The sequence below is a fragment of the Chrysochloris asiatica genome, unplaced genomic scaffold (genome assembly GCF_000296735.1).
Source record: "Chrysochloris asiatica unplaced genomic scaffold, ChrAsi1.0 scaffold00531, whole genome shotgun sequence".
Taxonomy (NCBI): domain Eukaryota; kingdom Metazoa; phylum Chordata; class Mammalia; order Afrosoricida; family Chrysochloridae; genus Chrysochloris; species Chrysochloris asiatica.
Genome location: NW_006409049.1, coordinates 73,183 through 81,997, shown reverse-complemented (window position 1 = coordinate 81,997; position 8,815 = coordinate 73,183).

Genomic DNA, 8,815 nt, shown 5'->3' with positions numbered 1-8,815 from the left:
ATGCATAGTAGAACCCTCTGAGGGTGGGGCTGGGGCATCCACTAGCTCAGGCACCCCTATAGTTACCAGAATGGAGGTACACAGACAGCAAGGGACCAACGAAAGGATACCAAAAAAAAAAAAAAAAAAACAAAGAATGTCCATACCTTTATCTTTGCAGCTCTGTCAAGCCGTCCATGGCTGTTCTGTTCCTTTTCTGGCTTGGCTCCACACAAAATGGTGGCTCCTGGAGCAGCTGAGCATCCCGAACAAGGAAGCAATGGATTTCTTGCTTCTGCCACAAACTCCCCAGCTGTAAGTCTTCCAACCTTCGAAATATTCTTTTATATGTGGTTCAGAGTACTGGGACCATCCCCTGAGCCTTCTTGATCCTGTATTCTGTGTTGTTCCTGGCAGAGCTCGTTGCTGTGCTTCCACCTGATCAGCCATATTTTTCCGGAGGCTTTCTCTCTTCTTTTGATGCATACTACATCATTCAGTATTTTGTCCACATAATTCATCAATATCCTTTAACGTCGTTTGTAAAAGGTATTTGCAATGATTAAGACATTGGTCTCACAAACTTTTACCCAAACTCATTGGGTACAACTCAAAATGGGAAGAAACAGTTACAAACATCCACTAATATTAAGAACATGGAAAGTGCCCAGTATGAATCTAAGAAAATTGAAATTTTTGACAAATATAATGAAAGACATAAAAATTTATAACCTAATTATTAGGAAGTTGAACTAGACTAGTGTTAGTCATTTTGAATTTGATCATATGGTTTATTATGCCAGGGATGACCAGAGGAAGAGGACTGGTATCATATTTAGTGTCAAAAAGACCATTTCAATATCTATTTTGAAATATAGTGTTTTCTGTGACAGGATAGTATCCATACACCTACAAGGAACACCAGATCAAATCACTACTACTCAAATTTACAAATCAACCAATAAAAGCTGTGATGATGAAATTGAAGAATTCTACCAACTTCTTCCATCTTCAATCAATCAAAGCTCCAATCAAAATGCATTGACGATTAGTGGTGAATAGAGTAGGAAAGTTAGAAACAGAAACAAATAATCAGTAGTTGGAAAATATGACCTTGGTGGTAAAGACATGAGGCTGGATATCATATGATAGAATTTTGGAAGACCAATGGTTTATTCCCTACAAACACATTTTTTCAATAATAGAAAAAATGAATAGGTACAGGGTCTAACAAGATGAAATACACAGGAATCAAAAAGGAAGAAGGCCTGTGTGCTGACGCCCGGGGGTGAGGGGGAAGCAGGCTTATAGGATGCACCCTTTGGTTGATAGGTGATGCATGGAGGGGATTGTAACTATGGCAATGAAACAATATATGATAGCATGAATGTAAAACTGATGTTATCCCATGTAAACTGTCACATAATTCACAATAAAACTTAAAAAAAAAAAAAAAATAGAATACATCTGTGGAAAGCCAAGAAGACAATATGATCAGTCAAAACAGAGCGATGGGAAGACTGTGGAAGAAACTATCAGTGCTCATATACTAGTTCAGGTTGAAGATGAAGAAAATTAAAACACATCCACCAGAACTAAAATAAGAGCTTGAACATGCGCTATCTGAATTTAGAAACCATATCAAAAACAGAACTGATACATTAGACTAATGGCTAAAGACTAGAATTGCTGAGTTATGACATCAAGAACCTTATAAGAGGCCATGAAAAAGACAGGAAATAAAGTGATGACCAAAATGGATGTCAGAAGAGACTCTGAAACTTAAAGTGGATAAGATAAAGTGAGTAGAAAAAATGAAGTTGCCAACTATTTTAACAAAATATTCAAAGAGTAGCTTGAAAAAACAAAGTGAAATATTATAGTGAAATGTAAAAAGCCCTAGAATTAGAAAATGAAAAGGTAAGAACACAATTAGCATTTCTCAAGCTGAAAGAACTTCAGAAAACATTCAAATCTTAACTTGTAATAATGAAGGATCTATTAGCAAATTATTGAATGATGCACAAAGTACCTTTCAAAAGAAGATGAACAATATATATCAGAGCCCTGTTCCAAATAGAAATGGTCAATGTTCCACCATTTCAAGTGGCAGCATATGATCAAGAGTAAATATACAGAAAGAAGAAATGCAAATTGCACTGATGAAATTGGCAAAAAAAACAAAAACAAAAACAAAAACCAGGTTCCAGGAGTAAACATAATACAAATTGAAATCTTTCTTCAAATTGGTGCAACATGGAGGAACTCACTATCTTTGTAAAGAATTTTGGAAGACAACTATCTGGCCAAATAACTGGAAGTGATCCAAAAGTGTGCCCATTCTAAAAAGAGGTGACCCAGCAATTTATGAAAATAATTGAACAATATCATTATTATTATATGTGAGGAAAATTTTGCTGAATATAATCCAAAACTGGCTACAATGATACATCAACAGGCAATTGCCAGAAACTCAAGTCACATATAGAAGAAGAAATGGAATTAGGAATATCATTGGTGATGTCAAATGGATCTTGACTGAAAACACAGAATATCAGAAAGATGTTAACTTGTGTTTCTTGATTATGCACAGGCTTTCAACTGTGTGCATAATGGCAAGCTATGGTCAACATTATGAAAAATGGGTATTACAGAACATTTAATTGTCTTTATGTTGAAACTATAATTAGATTATGAGGTAGTTGTTTGAAGAGATCACAGGGATACTGAATTGTTTAAAAATAGAAAATACGTGTGTTAGGGTTATATTTTTTCACAATGATTATTCAATCTGTATGATGAAAAAATAATCTGAGACGTTGGATATGAATATGAAAAAGGCAATGACATCAGGATTACAGAAAGACTCATTAACAACCTGCTTTATGGAGAAGTTACAACCTTGAATACTAAAATGAAGAGGACTTAAAATACTTACTGATGAAGAAAAAAACCCACATTCTTTGGTATGGGTTTTTCCTCAATGTAAACAAAACAAAAATCCTCATAAATGGACCAATAAATAACATCATAATATGTCTGGGACATACGCAAGCACTGAGAAGCTGTGGCCCCATGACAAGATGGACGAAAATCCAAATTCGGGGCCCTCCTCATAATTGCGAAGCCATGGACCCTGAGGGCCAAGGAAGTGATCTCCTGAAGTTCCGGGTTCAATGGTCTTTGCGAACTCATTGGCTGGTTACCTTTGTACAATTCCTTCTAGTCTCATATTGTTAATTCTGTACTTGTTCTTTATGCTTCTAACTCCAGTAATTGTAGCTTCTAGGAAAATGGTTTCTTTTTGATGTATACTTTGCCTCTCTTAAAGACTCCACTGTAAATGTCACTGTCTTGTAGGTGTTGGCAGTGTGTGGAGTCCTGGGAACAAGTCTTTCTGAGGAACAGGCTATAGCCACCTGGGAGGAAACTGCTCCCTATCTAACTATTCGGTTATGTTTGATATTAACTTGAAGCATGAGCCTTTGATGTCCATATACAACAATGGGACCAAAACCCCTCTAAAGCCGAGACAGTAAAAAGTCTCCTCAGAGGACTCAGAAAGGCCCGGAACAAGTATATTGGGAGTATTGACTAGAGGACAATAGTGGCAGCCCCCTTAAACCACCCGCGGGCATAATCAATGTAATCCGAGGTATTTTTCGCTGTAGCAAGAATAGATTACTAGTTTAACAAATAAAGCTAAATGTTTGAAATCTTGTACAAACGAATGTATTCTTACTTACTAAACAGAGTAAAACAGCTTAATTCCCTTTAGAAACTATAAACTAACCCTTTTAGGAGCTTTTAAGTTTGTTCACCTTTACCCACTAGTGATTTAGTGCTTAAAAGTATGTTAGGCTTTCTTGAGAAACCCGCACGTCACTACCCTAGGTCATTTAGGCTTAAAGGTTAATTTATAACAGCTTGCTTGAACCTTTCTCAGCAAAGATAAGAATGTTTAGAAAACCTTGAGGTATTCTGAAAATAGCTTAATAGTTATTCCTGTGAATTACTGTGTCCTGTCTTGAATGATTAACCATATTTTAGTTCTGTATCCCTTCTTATCTGAAGGATCATATTTTTCCTTTGTGACATATTCCTCCTTGAAAAAGAAAATAAAAGACTGAGGGACAGTTTTTCTGGAGGCAATGCATTCTCGGCAGCAGAGGAGCTTGCCTGTCAGTTTGCATCAAACTTGTGTGTCTGTGTCTTTGTTTCTATATTGTCTCTCTTTCGCCTCCAGACATTCCCTTCTTCATGTACTTACTCCCCGTCAAGGCAAGACCCCGGCAATAATAAGTGGAGAAAAGACTGAAATTATTTTGCTTGGATCCACACTGAAATCAGTAGTCAAGAAATTAATGGTGTATTACATTAGGCAATACCACTTTAAAGTGTTCATGAGCAATGATGTCAGTTTGAATACTGAGGTGTACCTGAATTATGCCATGGCATTATCAATAACTTTATATGCATGTGAAAGTTAGATAATGAATAAAGAAGATCATAGAATAATTAATGCGTTTGAGTAATTGTGTTGGAGAAATATATTAAAAATATCATGGCCTGCCAAAGAAAAAATAAATATGTGTGGGAAGTATAACCAGAGTGCTCCTTACAAGCGAGGATGGCCAGACTTTACTTATATTCTCAGAAGGAACCAGTCTTTGAGAAAGACATCATGCTTGGTAAAGTTGATGGTCATTGTGAAAAAGGAGGGTACCCAAAGGATAGATTGACACAGTGGCAAACAGCAATGGGCTCAAGTGTGGCAATTATTGTGATTGGTGCAGAATGGGCTGTGCATAGGGTTGCTATTAGTCAGTACCAACTCAATGGCACCACCACCAACGTAAACAATAGGCAAAATATTGAATGATGTAGAAAGCATAAAAAGAAAATGGAAGGAATACACAGTGTCAATGATCAATGTTCAACATTCCAGAGGTAGTATATGATCTAGAGACAATGATACTGAAGGAAGAAGTCCAAGTGTCACTAAATGTATTGGCAAAGAACAAGGATCCACAAATACTTGGAAAACAAATTGAAATCGTTCAACAAATTAATGAGGCAATGGAGTCACTCACTCATCTATACTAAGAAAATTGGAAGACATGATAGGAAGAGATCCACATTTTGCCCATTCCAAAGAGAGGAGAATCAATGAATGCTGAAATATTTAAAAATATCAATAGTATTTCATGCAAGTAAAATTTTGCTAAATATAATTCACAAACTGTTGTAACAGTACATTGACAGGGCACTGCTAGAGGCTCAAGCCAGATGCAGATGTGGACTTTGAATGAGGGGTATAATTGTTGACCTCATATGAATCTTGGCTGAGAATAGAGTATACCAAAAAGAAGTTTATCTGTGCTTTATTGATTAAGCAAAGGTTTAGATTGTGTAGTTCACAACAAGCTATGGACAACATTGGGGAGAATTAGTAATCTGTAACATTTCATTGTGCTCATAGGGAAGCTGTACATAGGCAGTTGTTTGAACAGAACATGGGAACACTGAGTGGTTTAAAATTAGAAATGTTGTGCACCAGAGTTGTATTCTTCAACATAGCATTCAATCTTGATGCTTAGCCAATAATTTGAGAATCTGAATTATATGATGAAAAACATGTCATCAAGTTTGGGGATGTTTAAATGATACAACCTTGCTTCCAGATAGGGAAGAAGACAACTAAATTACTGATATCACACAACACCACTTTTGATTTGTGTTGCACCTCAAAGAAAAGAAAACAAAAAATCCTCACCACTGGATCAATATATAAAATCATGACATATGGAGAAAATATTGAAGTTGTCAAAGAGTTCATTTTGCTTGGATAAACCATAAACACTCATGGAAGCAACAGTCAAGAAATCAAACAATGTTTTGCATTTGTCAAATCTGCTGCAAAGATCTCTTTAAGGTTTCTAAGAGCAAAGATGTCAGTTTAAGGACTAAGGTGTACATGACTCAAACCATGGTATATTCAATAACCTCATATGCATGTGGAAGTTGCACAATGAAAAAAGACAACCATAGAAGAACTGATGCATTTGAGATATAGTATTGGGGCACAATATTAAAAAGACTGTAGACCTTCAACAGAACAATCAAATCTGTATTGGAAGAAGTACAGTCAGAATGCTCCTTAGAAGCCATGGTAACCAGACTTCATTACTCACACATTGGACATATTTCCAGTAGGTACCAGTCAATGGAGAATTTCATGTTCATTAAATTGGAGGGTCAGGGGAGAAAGAAGAAGACCCCCAATGAGATTGATTGGCACAGTGGCAGCTTCAGTAGGCTTAAACATTGCAATGATTGTAGGTTAGGCCCAGGACCAGCAGTATACATATACATATATTTATTATACATATACAAATGTACACTAATTTTATAATATAAAGATGTTCTTGTCATAAAGTTATATCTTATATACCTAAAATGATAATTGAATGTGATTAAAATTGTAAAAGAACAAGGGAACAATGAATGTTTTAAAATCAGGAAAGGTGTACACCAAGGTTGTAGTCATTCATCATACTTATTCAATCACTATGCTGAGCAAATAATCTGAGAATATGGATTGTATGAAGAAAAACATGGCATCAGGATAGGAGGAAGACTCATTAATAACCTGAAATATTCAGATGATACAGCTTTGCTTGCTGAAAGCAAAAAGGAGATAAAATATTTACTGATAGTTATCAAAGATCACAGCCTTTGATATGGGTAGAATGTGAAGAAGACAAAAATCCTCACCACAGGACCAAAAATAACATCACACTGAATGGAGAAAAGGTCCAAGTTGTCAAAGACTTCATTTTGCTCTGATCAGTCATCATCACTCATGAAAACAGCAGTCAAGAAATCAAGCGTTATATTGCGTTAGGCAAATCTGCTGCACAAGAACTCTTTAAAGTGCTGAAGAGCAAAGATGTCAGTTTGAGGACTGAGGTCTGCATGACCCAAGCCATGGTATTTTCAATGACCTCAGATTCATACGGAAGTTTTACTATGAATAAGAAAGACTGTAGAAGAATTGATGCATTTGAGCTTTTGTGTTGGAGAGGAATCTTAAAAGTACCATGGACTGCCAAAAGAACAAACCAATCAGTGTTGGAAGAAGTGCATCCAGAATGCTCCCTGGAAGCCAGGATGGCCAGACTTAGTCTCTCATATTCAGACATACTGTCAACAGGGACCAGTCCCTAGAGAAGGATATTATGTTCAGTAAGGTGGAGGGCCCAAGAAAAAGAGAAAGACCCCCAACAAGATGGATTGGCACATTAGCAGCAGCTATTGGCTCAAATATATCAAAGACTATAAAGCTGGCACAGAACCGGGCAGTGTTTCTATTCTGTTGTGCATACAGTTCCTATGAGTAATTATCGACTAGATGGCACCCAACAACAACAACATTGATGGCACCTAACACCTAAAAACAATATAGATGGCACCTAACAACAACAACATTGAGAAGTATGAGTATTCCAGAAAACTTAATTGTACTTCTGAGAAATCTGTACCTGGACCAAGAAGCAGTTGTTGGAACAGAGCATGGGAACACTGAATGTTTTAAAATTGAGACAGGTGTGTGAAAAGGTTGTGTTCTTTCACCATATTTATTCAACCTGTATGCTGAGTAAACAATATGAGAAGCTGGGTTCTATGAAGAAAAACGTGGCATCAGGATTGGAGGAAGACTCATTAACAACCTGCCATATGCAAATGATACAACCTTGCTTGCTGAAAGTGAAGAGGACTTGAAACATTTACTGATGAAGATCAAAGAACACAGCCTTCGGTATGGGTTGCATCTCAGTGTCAGAAAAACAAAAATCCTCACCACTGGACCAATAAACAACATTCTTATCAATGGAGAAAAGATTGAAGTTGTCAAGGACTTCATTCTTCTTGGATCAACTATCAACACTCATGGAAGCAGCAATCAATAGATCAGACGACGTATTGCATTGGGCAAATCTGCTGCACAGGAACTTTTTAAAGTGTTGAAGAGCAGAGATGTCAGCTTGAGGACTAGGGTGTGCCTGACCCAAGCCATGGTATTTTCAATAACCTCATATGGATGCGAAAGCTGGACAGTGAATAAGGAAGACCATAGAAGAATTGATGCCTTTGAGTTGTGATGTTGATGGACAATACTGAAAGTGCCATGGACTGCCAAAAGAAACAATAGATCTGTTTTGGAAGAAGTGCAGCCAGAGTGCTTCTTGGAGTCCAGGATGGCTAAGCTTCGTCTCTCATACTTTGGACATATTGTCCGGAGGGAACAATCGTTGGAGAAGGATGTCATGCTGGGTAAGGTGGAGGGTCAGAGAAAAAGAGGAAGACCCCCAACGAGATGGTTCAGCCAGGTGGCATCATTGATGACGTCAAGTGTAGCAGTGGTGGTAGGGTTGGCCCAGGATCAGACATTGTTTCGTTCTGCTGTGCAATGGGTTGCTATGAGTCAGTTCTGACTCAATGGCACCTGACAAGAACAACAACAACAACAAGATTATCCAAGGTAACAAAGCTAGTAATGATAAAAATGTGACTTAGTTATCCAGTTTACCAGATACGTAAACTATTAGATATGACTGACAGCTAACACTAACAAGGAAAGAGTAGAAAAGCATCTCCCATGTTATTCATACTCTAGCTCTGAGTGGGATGTTTGCTGTTGTTAAGTGCCATGGAGTTGGTTCTGACTCACAGCGACCCTGTACAGGGTTTCCGAGGCTGTCAATCTTTATGGGAGCAGAAAGCCTCATCTTTCTCCCGCAGAGTGGCTGGTAGTTTCGAACTGCTGACCTTG